The following is a 17,287-nucleotide window of genomic DNA, read 5'->3' on the forward strand; positions in this document are numbered from 1 at the left end:
TGCAGAGTCTTGAATTGTTTGCCCAGTGCCTTTCTCTCATCATGATGGGATTACTGGATTTGGGGAGGAAGACACAGAGCTCAAGTGCCATCCTCGTCACATCACATCAAGTGTACGTTTCTCACTGTTCACGTTAACTTGATCTTCTGGCTGAGGTCGTGTCTGCCAGGTTTGTCCACTACAAGATGTTTCAGGCTCATCTTGTTTATTCCCTGCCCCAGTCATAGAATTAAGTCATGTCTGGTTCCTTTTATTAAAAGGAAATGGTACTAGAAACCAAGATCTGGGGACTGGGGCTTATCAAAGTCTTGTAATGTTTGATACTTTAAAATTTCTACATGAACTGCTTCTATAGTAAACCAACACAATTATCTTGTTAAGTACCTTCATTTTGCTGCATAACCTGATAAATCATGAGAAAGATGCTTAATATTCAAACTACCATCTAATTGGCCAATAAGTGCCTTATTATAATGAAGTTCATCTCCCCCACTCCCCAAAAAGAAAGAAACTGAGAAAGAAAAGAAAGAAAAGAAAAGAAAAAGAATGAATATTTTTTTCTGTTGTTAGGGGGAGGGTGAGAAAATCCAGATTTAAATGTGACATGCTTGCTGTTCTATGCAAGAAAGTCTCCTCCTGTCCCCGCCCCATCATTAAATGATACTTTCTTTAGGTCAGCTCTTAATTACCTGAGTTGAAAGGAAAACACAGTCAGATCTAGCTATGAAATACGCTGATGATGACCTATGGAACCAGCTACACCTTCCTATTTATGGTCTGTGTATTTTAATGTTACATATCATTTATCTTTTTGAGACTAAACTAACCAGCCCAACACAAGGGCAGTGGGGGCACCTAGTGGGAAGCAGATTTCTGTAAATAACTGAACTGCACAGACTGGAGCTAATCCCTTGCAAAACACAGAGGAAAAGTCTTCGCCTTAGACTCCAACCATTAGTCTGTGTAAACAGGCTATATGGTAATAAAATCTTTAGTGACCTCACACTTTTTTTTTTTAAATACAGAATAGTCTGGAGCCAGAACCTAATACTGCTTTTCTCAGTCATCTTTTTTTTTTTCACACCATCTGATTAAGATTTATATTCAATAAACATTTCTTGAATCTCTTCTGTGCACCTCCCAGCACAAGATGCCTAGAGCTTCCCATTAATCCAAAAGATTCAGAAAAATTAAGAGCTCTGTTCCCATTTTTCCCTCCCAGCAGAGCTGTTGAAGTTGTTGGAAGATAAGTCAGGCTTTTACAATGCTGAAGGCACAAAATGGTCTGGAGAAGCACATGGTTTAATGTCCGCTTCCGATAATGTCTTAGAAAAGACCATAACTTCCTATCTGTAAAACAGATACAATCAAACCTACTTCTCAGGGAGAACGCAGGGCAAGCAAAGCTCTGGCCCATACAGCGGATTCTGTAAGAACTGGCTCACGTTCACCTTTTTCTTTTCTTCTTTTTTTTTTTTCTTTTTTATGGAGGCACTGGGGATTGAACCCAGGACCTCGTGCATGCTAAGCATGTGCTCTACCACTGAGCTATTCCCCACCCCCCGCACATTCACGTTTTACATTTCATCATAAACACATCTAGGAAACAGTAGGGCTGCCCAACTAAGGTGTTTCATTGCCCTTTTTTCAGTGCCAATTTTACTATCTTTATAAACCCTAAAAATCAAGATCTTAAAAAAAAAAAAAAGTCAGTTCCTATGTCAACCTGTCTTTGATAAATAAACAATGCTCATTCATTCAAGAGGCATGGGCCAGAATGGACAGGAAATATTAACAGCAGTAACAGCTAACAGTGCCTGAAAGCTTCTTTGGTGCCAGGCACGGTGTGGATGTTGCACAACAGGCCTACAGGATAGATATTTAAATTGTTCCAAATGTCCAAATGAGAAACTGAGACCAGAGAGCTGAAGGAACTTGTGCAAGGGTGCCACCCATCTGGGCTACTCTATAAGGCAACCTACTCTTACAGAAAAACCGTAACAAACAACAACAGAATTGTATCAAACAACTGAATGTAAACTTATCCATTCCTTACCTCGCACAGCTGATTCCTTTCCAAACACCGCTGCGCCAGGGGCTACAGTGGAGTGCAAGAGCCAGCTCAAATGCATCCCTTGCTACGAGATACAAACTAGGAGGGCTGTGGACACTTCTGTCCCCGAAGGGGACTCCAAATGGAGAGACTGCCTGCTTCCAAAATATTTTCAATAAATAAAACCCATTAAGGTCCCCCTACAGCATTTTACAGGAAGCAGCAGCTCCCCAGCCCAGCATGCAAGTCTCTGCACTCTCTGGCCCTGATGACTGCCTCAGGGCATTCACACTACGGGCCTGTTCTAGATCCAGCTGACTTCTTCAGGGCTCAGTTTAGAAGTCACTTACCTCTTCCTCTAAATGGAGTTAATCCCACACACTGATTCCCTAAAACTGGTCTGAGAGACCTCCAGCTGGCCTCCTCATTAATGTCAACATTCCCAACCTGGGCATCCATACTGCCCCGTATGGAGGATCTTCCCCGCTCCAGAAATTACCCCCAGGAAAATCATAGGTGTGGAGACAATCTCTTTGGAATCAGACCAGGATTTAAATCCTGTTTTCTATTTACAAACTGTGTGACCTCAAGCAAGGCAGTTCACTTCTCTGATTAACAGATTAATGGAGGAGGAAAGCAGGAGATAAGACTAGTAAGGCACAGTGCCTACCACATGCTAAGTGCCATTGTCAGCATCATCCCCATCCTACAGATAAAAAACTGAGACTCCGGGTGGTGAAACACCAAAAGTCACAGAGCTGGTGAGTGCTAGAGGTCAGGGCTTGAAGCCAGTTCTTTTTCCTTCCTTCTACAACTCTTTATCGAGCTCCAATTTTAAGCACCATGCCTGAGGCTGAGCACATAACTGAAAGAGACAAGAACCTTGTTCTCATGGTGCTTACCTGCTGGTAGGAAAGACAGCCATCAAACCTTTACACAAATACACGGGAAGGTGTTGAAGGAGGAAGAGCAGGGCACCTGAACATCTACGGGTTTGAGAGTAAATAATAAGATCCTTGGAATTTGTCTGGAAGGTCAGGAAAGGCTTCTGTGAAGAGATGGCATTTAAACTGGGACCAGGAGGCAGAAGAGGTCTGGGGAGGCGAGGGTGGCACCAGGCTCTCCAGGCAAGGGAACCTCAAAAGAGATTCTGAGGAAGCACGGCGAATAGGAGGGACTAAGAGGCCAGAGTATGTAAGGAGGCTGGAGCTGTAGGCGGGGCCAGATCAGAGAATCACAGCAGAACGTGGTAAGGATTCTGGGTGTCATCCATCACTGAAGCAATGGGAAGGCACCAAAACATTGGCTGCCCTTGATGAAACAAGTAGCAAAGGGCTTACTCTGACCCCAGGTCCCTGGTATCTTTTTATCATGTGTACTTGTAGGACACGGCAGGGATAGTTATGAAGAAATATTTGTGAGCCATACGAAAGAATCTTTGGTAAAGACAAAGTAAATACTTTCTCCCTCTTTTTAATTCTACAGCTGATGCCTCTATTAAGGTTCCTATTGCTGATGATTATAGATGGATGTGGACCTCTTTTCACTGGTCATAAGTTCCTGGAAAGCAGAGTAAATATCTTATTTATTTCTCTATCTCTCAAAGCCAAATGCTCAGTAGTTATGGAATGAAACAGACCCTCTTTAACAGCTAAAAATCTCTTCTTGTATTTCTAGATTGGCTGAGGAAGAATCTTCTTACCAGTTCATCCCACCTTAGTGAAACAGATCTTAAGGGATAAAAAGCAAGGACTTAAAAAAAATTCCACTTTCTTTTTGCAGCTTAATTTTAACAACAAAAAAAAATTATTTTACCCAACGTGTGATTAAAAGTACAATCTTTATATTTTAGGATAAATCACTTGCACAGTTCACATGCATATTTAAGAAAAAAAAATCTTAGTTTAATTTTAACCAAGAACAAAATGCCCCAACAGAACGTTGTTCAGTGATTTCCCCAGTCTTCTGAGAATTGTTCAGATTCTCTCTTTGAATATTAATTACTCTGAGTAGGGCAGGGTTAACTGTTTAGACTACCCATATTAAAAGACAGAACTGAGTCATAATCAATAGTTCACATACTTGAGGGTTTATTTTAGGATTTCAAGAGATGAAGATGATAAGACAAAAATGATGAAAGCGGGATTATGAACATGTTACTAGGGTGTGCTAGTAATTTTCGGTTTGATCCTTTTTCCAACCCCAGACCAATTTCCCACCATTCCAGCCATGCTCTGTGCCCCAAAGGCTGACCCCTATGGGTGGCATCCCTGGGTTCATGCAGGCAGGCTTCCAGGTGGGGTTGGCCAATAGAAGGCACTGGAAGGACATCAAAGAAGGAGGAAAGAAAGTGGGGGAGGGGATTTTGCTGCTTTAGTCCCTCCCTGGTCTGGGCTGCATTTTCTGGCAGTGGCCGAATCCCTCCAGGACTATAGCACCTCTCAGACAGCCCCTCCTCTATGGCTCCAGCTCCCTCACTGGACTCCAGGAATGAATGCTATTTCTTCTCTTTTGCTCCTTTGGGCCCAGTAGTGATCATGTCTTCCTATTGCTGTTAGTTTCTGGGTGACAGGAACCCCATATCACCATTAACTCTGACCACTCTTCGAAAATAATCTCTCCATTAAAGTTTCCCAAACCATCAGAGTTGGACTCTGTTTTCTGCCAGACCTAAGAATTCAAACCATAGACTTTTAAAACCAGCAAACTCCCTCCTTCGCATGTGAGCAGTTATCACAAAGGTCATTCATTTCCCAGAGCAATTCCTTCACACCAAGCACTGCGTGCAAGCTCTTAGATTTCTCAGGCAGAAATGACACCTTTTAAACTGGTCAGTGCAGGAGAACACGGGAGGGCGCTCTTGAAAGACAGCTGGCAGAATGGAGGGGCCGACATTTAATTCTCCAGGCAGGAGTCGGCTACATGTCAAGAATAAAATGTTTACAAAGAGATGCCACTTCCTCCTATTTCTCCCTGGGTTTCCTTTCTCTGAGGGCTTGGAATCAAAGTCAGCATTGTATTTTCACGCTGAACACCTAGAAGTTGTATCACTGCCTGGGGAAGTTGTCCTGTGTGTCGCTTCGCTTTGCTAGTTTCTCAGACCTGAGGATCTGCTTACCACTAGCCAAGGCACACAGAAAAAGAGCCAACCATCTTGTATTACTAGCCACCTGCCTGTGATCTTTCCTTCTCTCTTTCATCCCGGGATAAATCTTTCTTCTGCACTAAGCAAAAGATGAGCAGGATGAGAAAATTCTGCTTTGCTCAGCCTTGCCTGTCTCTTTAACAGATCCAACCAGATTAGCACTTTTCCACTGCAGAGGACTGGCATATGCTTATACCGTAATCTGCTCTGAGCTCCTTCTTCGGATTTTTCTTTTACCAAGGCGACTGGATTTGAGGTTAGACGTTAAGTGAAATCACCTTGGAGTCTCTAAACACTCTACCTTGCTTTCACTTGATTCGAGTATCCTGGAGGTTACTGTATTTCTGAATATTGGGGCATTCTTTTGCTCAATCAAGAGCTGATTTAAATAATTCTTCTAGAGATTGGATAAGAACTGATGTGGCTTATGGCAACAAGCCACTCCAACAAAGACTCCAAACGTTTCCCTCTGCAACCAGCAGGCATTCAGAGCCGACAGTAAGAGTTGCTAAGATAAAGACCCCGGCAGACAGACTAGTCTGCAGAAAAGATGCTCTGCTACACTTCAGTGAAGGCTGGCCAAAGGGCACGAGAGCTCTCTTGTCCTGTCCCGGTGGGGAAGCCCCTCTCTTCAGCCTAAAGGCAACACTAGGAAGCAGTGAGATTAACAAAACTTGGTTCACGCTATAGTATATCCATTTCTAACACTTGTTACCCTTATGTGCCCATTTCAAAGGATATTTCATTAGCGAACTCCATAAACAGGTGGCTGGATACACATCAAATGTTAATAGTGATGTCTCTGGGTAGTAGACGTACGAGTAACTTTTGTTTCCTTCTGTGTATTTGCAAAATTTCCCAAATTTTCTATAATTTCATTACAAACACCAATGATTTTTGCAATCAGGGAAAAATTATTAAAAAACTTTTGAGCAGTCAGGAATTTCTGTTTCCCATAAGAACCAAGTTTATGTAATTCTTGAAACTCAAAATCCAAATTATATTTCTTACCCTTTATGTATTTTAAGATTTTCAATACTACAATCATTTTATGAACTACGGTATTTTTACCCCCCTTAACAGAGGCACTGAGGAGTAAACCCAGGACCGCGTACACAGCAAGCATTTGCTCTACCACTGACCTATAGCTCCTGCTCTCCTGAATTATGTTTTCAAATTAAGAAACCATTCAAAATGTAAAGAACAAGAATGCTAAATTGGGTTTAACATGTATATTTTTTTCTGGTACACATCACAACCTTAATTGAGATAATTTAGACTCTTTAAGGTCAAAATTTACTATTTTCATACACTGAAGCATTCCCAATAGAGATGAAAAAAATTGGAACCGTTTCTTTTTGTGAGAATACCACGCAGACGGTATCACATGCAGTGATATGGCTAAGAGACTACGGATGAAAAAACAGACTAGTGTTTCTTCCACCACAAAAGCCAGCCAGTAAAAACTTTCCAGTCTACAGCTGATTAATACTTGACACCAGATCTCTGGAAAAGAAAGCTAATCGTTGCTGGCTGCTAGCTCAAGCAACGGACACACTCAAAAAACCTGCCTACTGCTATGTCATGACTGCTGTTTACTATGACAACTGATTATTCAATTTACTGTCATTTATAGTTCTAAACAGAAACCTGGAATAGGGACTAGCTTTTCTAGGGCCTTCCTTTCTTATAATCTACAATAGCCAGACATGTTATTCATTGTTTTGCAGTGATGAACTAAATTAACAGGGAATCTTGGAAACAATAAACATCTTTACTAGCTTCAGGAAGCTAGTAAATTTGAACAAGAGATTCTTTTTAAACTATCATAATGTAATGGCAAATGGTCTCTTTTCCAACTTCGATTTCTAGAGGATTTATAGTTGTAATAATCATAAATAATTGTTATCTATTTATAAATAAATAAATTAATAATAATAATCAACAGGGAGAGTAGTGGGGGGAGCAGAGAATGGAATCAACTAAGACTAAGAGCAGCTAAGAGGAGATAGTTAATCTCCTTTTGTGTTCAGTACATTAAAACTTAAAGAAAAGAATAAAATATAAAGAAATGAAAAGTGCACATTTTTCAATTTAGAACTTTCTCTTCAGGACTAAATCCAAGGATTCTGAAGGTTCAAAGTGTCCGCAAAAAATGAGACCATGAGACAAATTAGAAATGCAAGCCATCATGAGAAAACCAGATTTTTGATTAGTGTTAAGTGTTAACACAACGTTTTTAGAAGCTGTAGAAATAAGTTCCTGAAACAAATTAGCAAAAGAGTTTAAAAACTGGTGTTAAATGCTAAGACAAGGTTCTAAAAGCTACCAAAAAAAGTCCTGGGATGTCTCTATTTGCAAAAAGGTCTGGCCAAACAAGAACCAGCATATTGCCACTATGATCACAGTGATGGTTCAGACAACAATGAAACTTTAAGAGCTCTGGGGGAAGGGCCCAGCATACAACCCTGTTGTTAACAGAACACTGTCCAGAGAACTCACTTAAACAAAAGTGTCAAGAGCTCCTCTCAAAATCTTTTGTAGCGGCGGGCCTCAACAGCAGAAAACAGGGCAGATCGTTTAAAAGAAGAGTCCAGGGATTGGGAGGACAAGTGACTACACCAAAGGCAGTAATTACATCCTGGGGAAGCTAAAAAAAAAAAAAAAAAAAAAAGGGGGCCAGACTGAAGGGCTCCAAGAGGTACTTCAAAACCAGCTGAATGGGAAGAAGGGGTGGGGTAAATCTGCTCCTCGACTGGTCGTCTGTGGGGAAATAAAAAGACACTGGCACTCCAAAGCAAGAATAAACAAAAGTGGCTGCAAATGACCAAGGTGACTATTAGATACCGCCATTACACACCAGTGTCCCCACGGTAATGGAGGTTAATCGTAGGTTCACCCAGCTCTAACTCACTCTGAACCTTAAGAAACCAGAAAAGGGGCTTCTGTCGTTGGTAAACCACCATTCTAGAACTGCCCTCAGCAAAGGCTTGGGGACTTAAAGCACCCAGGGGTTCCCCCGCCCACAGTCCTACACTGCAGGAGTAACTGCTCGCCTTTCCTAAACCATATCCTTAGCTGAAAAGTAGGGGAAAATATGCTCTTCTCTGACTTCAAAAGATTAGAGTGTAAAATAAAACAGGAAAACATGTGAAAAAGCTCTGAATAAAATCACACTGTATTTGCACATTTTACAGATTGAAACATTTAACCTACGTGGTAGGCTGTCTCTTCGGCTTGGTAGGCTGTCTCTTCGGCTTGTAAACGGGAAGGTCTAAAATGTTTACTTTATGGTATTAACAAGGATACAATGAAAGCAGCTAGACACTACGAGCAGAGACAGAAACAAATGCAGGGCAGTTTGGGACATTTAGTGTTTATTTATCTCACCGTGTGTCAAAGGGATCACCATGCAGTGGGTAAAAACGTTCTCAACAGGGACCCTGTTACCAAAAAATGGTTAAATTACACTCCACGTGCTTTTCTTTTAAAATATCAGGAAAATGCATGATATGTTTTACAAAAGATCACCATATAAAAAAATGGATAAATACGTTACTGCACTGACAGTGGTAAGTGCCAATTAGCTGAAATGGAAATACATGGTGTGTAGCCACAAGATTGGGTCTCAAACTGGTTTAAGAGGCACGTGGGGTTGAGAGGGAGAGGGGTGTTGCAACATTACATGTGATAGATGATGCACAATGTAACACACACTTAGAGGCCCACAAATGTTTGGATGGTGGACATCTGTGGTTTTACCAGCCCTGCAACCACTCCCCCTGCTGAGGCATGACAATCACCCCAGTAGGTACTTTCTTGGTGAGGCAGGAACCAAGGCACCTGCCACCCAGTCTGAGCCTGAGAGATACACCCACTAGAGAGAGGGGTTAAAGACAGCTGGAGAAGTCAAGAAGCCCGGCACCCTGAGGACACTCTCTGCTGAGTCCTGCTACCTGGATCCCTGAAGCTGCTCTGGATCTGATTCATTCTGAGGCCTGGTTCCGAATTCAGTTGTGTTGTCAATGCTGGGAGCTACACCACATTGTTCTCATAGGCTTTTTTGCTCAGAGGGGCCAGATTTAGTCTCTACTGTTTACAACCAGAAACCTTTAGCTGATTAGTTATTATTTTGAGTGTAGAAGACTCAATTTTCTCAAAGATTCGGAAGATGAAATTTGAGTGACAAGTTATTTAGACTATTAACTTTATGGTAAAACAAAGGCATGTATTACTACAAAATTCATGTAAAATTTTAAGACATTGGATTTTTCTTTTGAGATTTTTAAAGACATGCTTCCTCCCACTTCTCACCCTTTCCCTGCCCCATGCAAGTTTCTTTAGCAACAGGTTTAAGAAGCACTAGGTTTAAGAAACAGGTTTAAGAAGCACCTCAGGCCACACAAGACCTGCAGAAGAACTGCCCTCCCCTGAAAAATAAATGATCATTGTTTTAAGCCACAAAGTTGTGGAGTGGGTTGTGGTTACTCAGCGATAACTGACCGACGTGCTCCACAAATTATCCCAATATGTCCACATTCTTTTATTCCATGTATTTCCTACAAGTTCCTATGAATGAACTCAACACTCCAGTGTTACCGGATAACTATGCCCCAGACAGATGTGGCTACACTTCTCACTCTTCATGGCCAGGTCGGTGTTTCTAATTCCACAGAAACAATAAAATGTATTTCAGTCAGAACATAGAGGTTTAGGCAAGGAGTAGAACGCACTCCAATGCCAAAATAACTTCAGTGAAAATAAAGTTTAAAAATTTCTCAAATTATCATAGTTACACCATAAGGATGCAGGTCCAAATAGAGCTGAGCTGAAATGGAAGGTACCTGACTAAGAGAAGAAAAATGAAGCCAAATTGCCATGATTCATTTAAAAACTAGAGAACTCAAAACAGATTCTCCCCTTTACAGTTTTTGTGCCTGGAATTTCTTTCCATATACTTTAAAGATGATCAAAATCCTCTTTTAAAAGTTTCCCACACACTGTCTAGAGAAAATGCTCGCTTCAAGTCACCATCCATTCAACAGCTATTTACGTAGCACCAAGTCTATGCCAGTGAGCCGCTGAGCACTCTGTTTTTTTGTTTGTGTGTTTCTTGTTTTTGTGATACTGTACCCAGAGATACCAGGGTAGAGGGAGCATGACTGGGTGAAACTAGGGCACACACCTGTCTTGGTCAAGGTACCTGGTCTGGTTAGAGGGTTGAGGCTGATGGATGTGGCAAACAAGGCTCTGCCCTCATGCAAACCTGTATCTAGAAGGGGGGAAATACTAGCAGCTAATATTAATTACTATTATCAGCACCACAACTGTCAGTGTTATTACCTCTCCCACCACTTCCTCCTCCTGAGTTACTGCTAAGTATCTGGCACTCTGCTAAGCACTCACCTCGTGCAACCTTCACAACAGGTTAGCAAGGTATCATCCACATTTTACAGATGAGGAGACTGAGGTTCTAAGTGGACAAAAGCAACAGAGACAGTAAGCTCATGCTTTTACTCACTAGCCTATACTCCCTCCATACGTGTGAATTCCTTATAACTTTATGAGAACTTCAATAGGGGGAAAAATATCCTTCACAGAAAGAAATGAGGCACCACATACTCTCTTTATCAATAAACGTCTATGCGTCTGTGTGTGTTTTCAATGAGTTTCTTCTAAAAAGTGATATTTATTTAGCCCTGTATGGAATTTTTTTCCTTCCTGTTGGAAGAATCTGGAAAATACTCTTTCTTATTAGTAATATAGAAAACATTTTTAAAGGCATATGAGAAACCATATTTCACTTCTCATTCAGTACAACACAGACCATGGCGGGAATTGACCATCTTGGGGAATGAGGCCTCAGCCACAAATAGGACATGTTTTCAATTAGTATGTTTATTCTTTAATAACTTTATCATGTTCTCCTGATTATAAAAGCAGCACATACCAGTTGGAAAAAAAAATGAGAAAAACATAAAGAAAAAGATCATCCACAATATTATTACCTAGAGACAAGGAGCTCATTTTAGTATTGGGTGTACACCCTTCCAGACGCTTTCTTTATACGGGGCTCTTGTCCACCTTAAAAAATCACACATTAAACATAGTCTCATGCTATCTTCTTTTTTTTTTAACATTCTATGTCAATAAATATCGATCTGCATCATCCTGTTTAAAGATTGCACAGTACTGCACTGTTGGATAGGTCCTAATTGACCTAATCAATCCTTTATTAATAGGCATTTAGTTTATTTCCTATATTTTGCTATTACAAAAGACAGTGCAGTGAGCAGCCTGGTACACACATCTATGCACACTTGACGGATTATTTCTTTAAGATAAATTCCTAGATGCTGACTTGCCATTTTATTCTATGACTCTGGATTCATTACCCAGAAAATGTGTACCCAATTTACCTTTTTCAAAAGAAGGAAACCCTTAAACGTTAAGAGCAGTGACATGTTTTATATTTCTAATATTTAGATAAAATGGTCCAAAACTACAATTTATCTCTAAACATCTAAAATACCAACTCATGCCTCTGATACTGCATTAGGTTCACATTTGGAAGGGGGAAATTCTAAGGTACTCAATAAGTGGGGTTTATTTTCAACATAAAGTGGTTTTGAAAAGTTAAACTCCAAAAAGAACGTATCTGCTGCAAAACAAACAAATTAGTAGGGAATGTTAAAAGGCATTGAGAGGGTCAAAAATAAACCAACCAGTCATAGTGGTCACCAGGTCACCAGATCCGCATCCCATACAATGGCCGAGAGAGAAGGGTCAAGAGAGAGAGGAAAGGTGAAAACTACCAGAAGCGACTCTCGGAGCTTCAGTGATGGCCGGATGAAATGACACACAGACATGTACATCCACGTGCTCTGTACCCACCAATCCTGGAGCTAATCTCCAGGGGTTAGAACACAAGAGGAATCTTTGTGCGCTTTATTTAACCAAACATCATGCAGAAGCGGGTCGGGGAGGCCGGATATAGGTAAGAGTGGCCAGTTAGCAGCTTGAGTGCCTAGCATCAATTACTTCCCCTTCGGGGCACAGGAGGGTAACTGGAACGTGACGCGTAAAACAGCTCCAAAGGCACTGATTCCCTTCAAAACCATCACACAGGACAGGGCTCAATCTTCAAGCTCCATGGAGAACTGGGCAAGGTGACAACATTTTTAGCAATAATTTACTGGTGAGTAAAATGCGTGTGAAGGGAAGGCCACACACTGTAACTAATAACAAGTAACCTACTGGGGCTTCATCCTAATGGGGGAGGTGGGTGCATTAGATAAAGCAGCCACACCAGCAGCACGTGCAGCGGGGAGGAGAGGGGAGGACCGCTTGGTGATGCCACAGATCAAAAGCACTTATGAGTCTAACATTCTTCCAGGCAAGGGGTCAGCAAACTACGGCTTATATGTGGGTCAGGTCTAGCCTCGGACTGTACATACCATGAGCCGCTGCCCACACACGACATTTTTAAATGGTTGAAAAAAAATTTTTTAATATTTCATAAAGATTATATGGAGTTCAAAATCGGTGTCCACACAGCTCTGCTGGAACACAGCCACGCCCACTCACTCCTGGCTATGGCAGCCTTCCCCAAGCGCTGACAGAGGAGGCAGGCGTGACGGGGACCTGGGTGGCCAGCAGAGCTGAAAGCATTTACTATCTCATCCTTTACAGAAAGTTTGCTGACCTCTTTTCTAGGCCATGAAATCAGTTGTTGCTGAATGGTTCACAGAGCTAAAAACCTTGCTGCATACTTGTTGGTTTGGCCCCAGTGTACCCAGGATCTAAACGTACCCTGCCAGCCTAACAGAGAATACAACCCCACTGCACGTCTAAAAGGTCCTGTAGATGCTGGGGTACCTGCCAATGGTAACGAGGAAGATGCAAACAGTAGGATGGTACCAGAAGGTTTATGCACGAATGAGTATGATTAAAGGTTTTCTCTCTGAAGAATATATGAGCTATTTCCTTCCACAGATGACAATTAAACCATCCTCAAAATGGCTACCACCTTTGAGCATTTACCAGGGGCCTAGGACTGAGCAAAGCCTTTTGCTTGTAATGGTCATCTTCTCTAGATTCAGAAAGGCTGGCTGGCTCATGATACGGGAGTCAAACTCAGGTTCCAGTCTAAAGCCTGTTGTTCCTAACCACTCCCTGACTTGAAAGCACAAGGCAAGAAGGCTCACCATGAATAAATAAGAGGAAAAGGGAAAGACCAGAGAACAGTGGAAGAAAGTCTATTTTTATGGCCATGAGCATTACAAGTATTTTATTCATTTCTCTCTCTTTCTCTCTCTCAACTCATAATACTCTTTCTTCAATGTTTAAAGAAAGGAAAATACAATTCATTTCTTCCAGAATCTTGCTTGTTAAGAAAAATCAGTGCAGGTACCCAAATACGGAGGCATTTTAAAGATGTCAAAATCAGACAAAGCTATAGGTCTAACTTCCATTAATTCAATCTCTGGTGTATGAAGTTCCCCAAAAGGAGGGAGGAAGGAAACATTTTTTTCCAGGCAATGGCCTAGAAAGTACATGTGCAGTTTTTCAATTTAGACTTTTCATTTAAACTACAAATGAAGAGCAAAGTTAAATGGAATATCACCCAAAGAGACAGCTATGTTGCTGGTGGGAAGCTGTTCCTTTCTGCCTAGGATCCACGTCCTTGGCTTTAACAATGGGACCGCCATTTTCCTTCAACTTTCCTCCAGAAGGCTACAACATAAGAACCACTCAATCCTAACCCATCTCTGAAAACTGGATTTGCAAAAAATGTTTCAATCTGCTAATATTTTCACCATACTTACTCACAAATAATGTACACCATTATTATACACCATGTTTGTACATGTTTACTCAGGTGCTTATTAATGATGACCCACATCCAGCTTCCAAGTCCTTCCTGTGGGCCTGATGAGGGGCTCGGAGTTTCATACAGGGACCTTCACACCAGCCTCCCAACACCTCTACCAGACAGGCTTTATCCAGATGAGGAACTGGAGGGTCAGGCAGGTTAAGTAGCTACAGGGAATGAAAGAACCCAGGCTTGAACCGAAGTCTGCTTTGACTCAGAAATTGTGTTTTTGCCGTGGTACTCTGCTGTCTTGCCAAGGCACCAACACATTTTCTTAGAACGACTGCCTCCAGTCAAACTTCAGATCTGCTGGAGAGCAGTAAGAGAGTGGAGCTGAATGAACAACTTGCTCTAAGAGCTGATTGTCAAGCTCAAGCCTCCACTTGTTGACCATCAAGCTACTTGGTCTAAATTTTTAAATACAATTTTTAAAAAGCCACAATGCACCCAGGATTGGCACGTCAAGCCCTTTATGTGTGCGCATGGCTTACCAACCGAAAGACAACTCTTTGCTTTGGGATCAAAATGGCAGTGCTTTTGGGGCTCTAAGACCACATGACTAAAGACAACTTTAAAAGACAAGTACTGAGCACAAAGATCTACTTCTTATTTTTTTTCCTCTTAAGAATTATTCTAACTCCTGTTTTATTTAATAAAAACAAACATCTCTAATTCCCTAATTAGGCCCTGGACCTCTTTTCTAAAACTATAGACCCCTCTCCCTCAGTAAAATACACATACACAAAAACTTTTGGTCACACCTATAGCAGGTTCGGGAATCCTTTGAAGCCCATTCATGGACCCTCTGAGGTCCACAGACCCCAGGATAATCCTTGTTCTAAAGCATGTGACAGAAATACCTATTTAACTGGACCAGGGTAAAGACCAGATAGCCAGCTTGCATCATCCTTTATAGTTTCAGAGGCTAATATTACATCAATACTCAAAGAAACTTTCTTAACTAGACTCTAATACCCTCCAAGAAACTAGGAATCCAATGACTGGAGTAAATCACCAATCCTAGGTTCAAAGTCCAAATCAGTTTTGTTATACTTTAAAACCTGCTACTTCTTTCTGCCCACAGAGATCTCCCTGGGAAAGGAAGAAATGTTAGTAGGGTGCAGAGCTTCACTCTGTCCTATTTTAACATTCATGGACATGTTAACATATAACAGGTTGTATGAAAGGATGACTTGTAAGATTTATTAAAAGATGTTCTCTCACAATATACGAGATGAAGAAAAGTCAATCAAAAAAAAAAATCCTTCAATGTTCAACACAAAGATCTGTGTAAAGCAACTGCGAGATAAGTTATGCGGCTGACAAAGCAGATTTTTTTTTAAAGTTCAGAAAGGCTCAAATTTTGCTGTTTCCCACCACCTGAGTCAAGAATTTTCAGAAATGTTTATTTTCAGGTATACTTCAAACTTTAAAGCCTTTCCCATCTCTCTTGGTCATTTTGCTGCAGAAAGTTTCTAGCACTGTCCAACAACATACAAAATGAACTTACAAAGGTATTTGGCCAGGACTCCAGCTATGACGGACAGATAGAATGTCTCATGAAAATTTAAGTTACAGGGGGCAGTGATACTTTCCCATAAACAACATTATAGATTAAATCACTAGATACTATTTCCAAATCAGTATTATGATAAGGCCAGGTAACAAGTAACTTAACAAGAACATCATTTCACCACTTGACAATTACCTTTCAAAGAACAATGACCCCCTCCAAAATGTCACTTGGGATGGACAGTCAACTGACACTTTCCATTTACAGTTTGTAGGACTTAAGATTTCAAGTAATTCTTCTTTTGGTTTAAATGTCTTCTCTCCCTCTAAACCAAGAAAAGGAACAGACTCTGCAGCCTGTGCACAGCCAGCGTTTAAACTGACACTGTTTCAAAGCCAGGAGAGATTTCACACTGTGGGGGAGGGCAAGAGATACTTCAAAATATTCACTCAACTGTGATCTTTTTTTTCCCCCTTTGTGCTAAAAGTCAAAGGTGCACTGTTGAAGAGCACTACTGAAGTTTTCACTTCACATATATGAATACAATTTTACACATACTGATTTCTAGCTAGAGGTGAAGCACCCTTCACTATTACACATTTGCATGTACAGCTCTTCCTCTTTGAAACAACTGAGAGAAAACAAGGAGAATGAACCCAATCTGATTAAGGAAACTGAAACAACCAGATCCATCCTCCATAATTGCTTCATCCCGGATATGAAGAGGCAGGGTACTTGGGTGGGGAGGGGGGCGAACTGTAAAATAACTCAATAAAATAATCAAACCTGGGTTCAGAACTCTGACCCGCTTCTTGCAGCTAACTGAATCTATCCCACTGGAGATCAAATCAGCCGTACTGGTTGGTGCTCGTTTACTCTCGCCTCTCACCACGGAGATGTTGCCATTTACGAGAAACTCATCGAAGTTGAATCAAAGTGACTTTTGGGAAGAGATGCCAATATAATCGGCAGTGTGCTCCGGAAACGTGTAACTCGACACACAAGGCAGCGTTTCTCATTGAGCACCTCCCTCCCCCTTCACTCACTTTCGACTTCCCCTTAAGATAGGGACCGTCACAGTTTTTGAAAATCACAGAGAAAAATCAATCAATAAAAGCACCCCATCCCGGTCACCGCCGGCATTCCGGCGTCCCGGGAGGAAGGCGGGCACCCGGCTCCCCGTGGCGGCTCGAACTCCGCCAGGAGGTCGCTAAGTTTCTCTGTCCCCTTTTCCCGGCACCCGCACGAGCCCCGAGGGGAAGGGGGCGGCCGCCGGAGCCGGAACGCGCCACCTGGAACCCGGGGCCTTTTTCGCTCGCCGGCCGCGCCCCGCGCAAGTGCCCGCGCACAGGACCCGCCCGGGCGCGCGTGGGCGCCAACTTCGCGGGGACCCTCCCGCCGCGCCCCCTCGGTGCTGCCGGTCCCCCGACTCCCGGGCTGAGCCGGGGATGGGCCCCCGCCGCCCGCCCCGCCCCGCCCCGCAGGGGAGCAAGCCCACCCCCAGCGGCCGCATCCGGGATGGGGCGGCGGGGGCCGCGGTCGCCCTCCCCGGGCAAGCGCGGGGGGCTCGGCCCCCGCCGCCCCGGCGGCGCCCGAGTGAGCTCACCTGGCGGCTGGCGGCGGCCTCCGGGGCGGCCTCTGGGCGTGGGCCGGGCGGGGGCGACAGGGGGCGGGGGGGGGGGGGTCGGCGGGGGCCGGGGC

General features: G+C 42.6%; 1 protein-coding gene across 1 annotated transcript in view; it reads right to left on the reverse strand.

Moving 5' to 3' along the window:
• ATXN7 (ataxin 7) overlaps positions 1–17,243 on the reverse strand; it is a 154,103-nt gene extending 136,860 nt beyond the window's left edge. The window contains exon 1 of the mRNA XM_064496345.1: positions 17,193–17,243. The gene's annotated coding sequence lies outside the window, so the exon portion shown is untranslated. The remainder of the gene's footprint in view (positions 1–17,192) is intronic.
• Positions 17,244–17,287: the final 44 nt, after the last annotated feature.

This window comes from Camelus dromedarius, chromosome 17, assembly GCF_036321535.1.
Source record: "Camelus dromedarius isolate mCamDro1 chromosome 17, mCamDro1.pat, whole genome shotgun sequence".
Lineage (NCBI taxonomy): Eukaryota > Metazoa > Chordata > Mammalia > Artiodactyla > Camelidae > Camelus > Camelus dromedarius.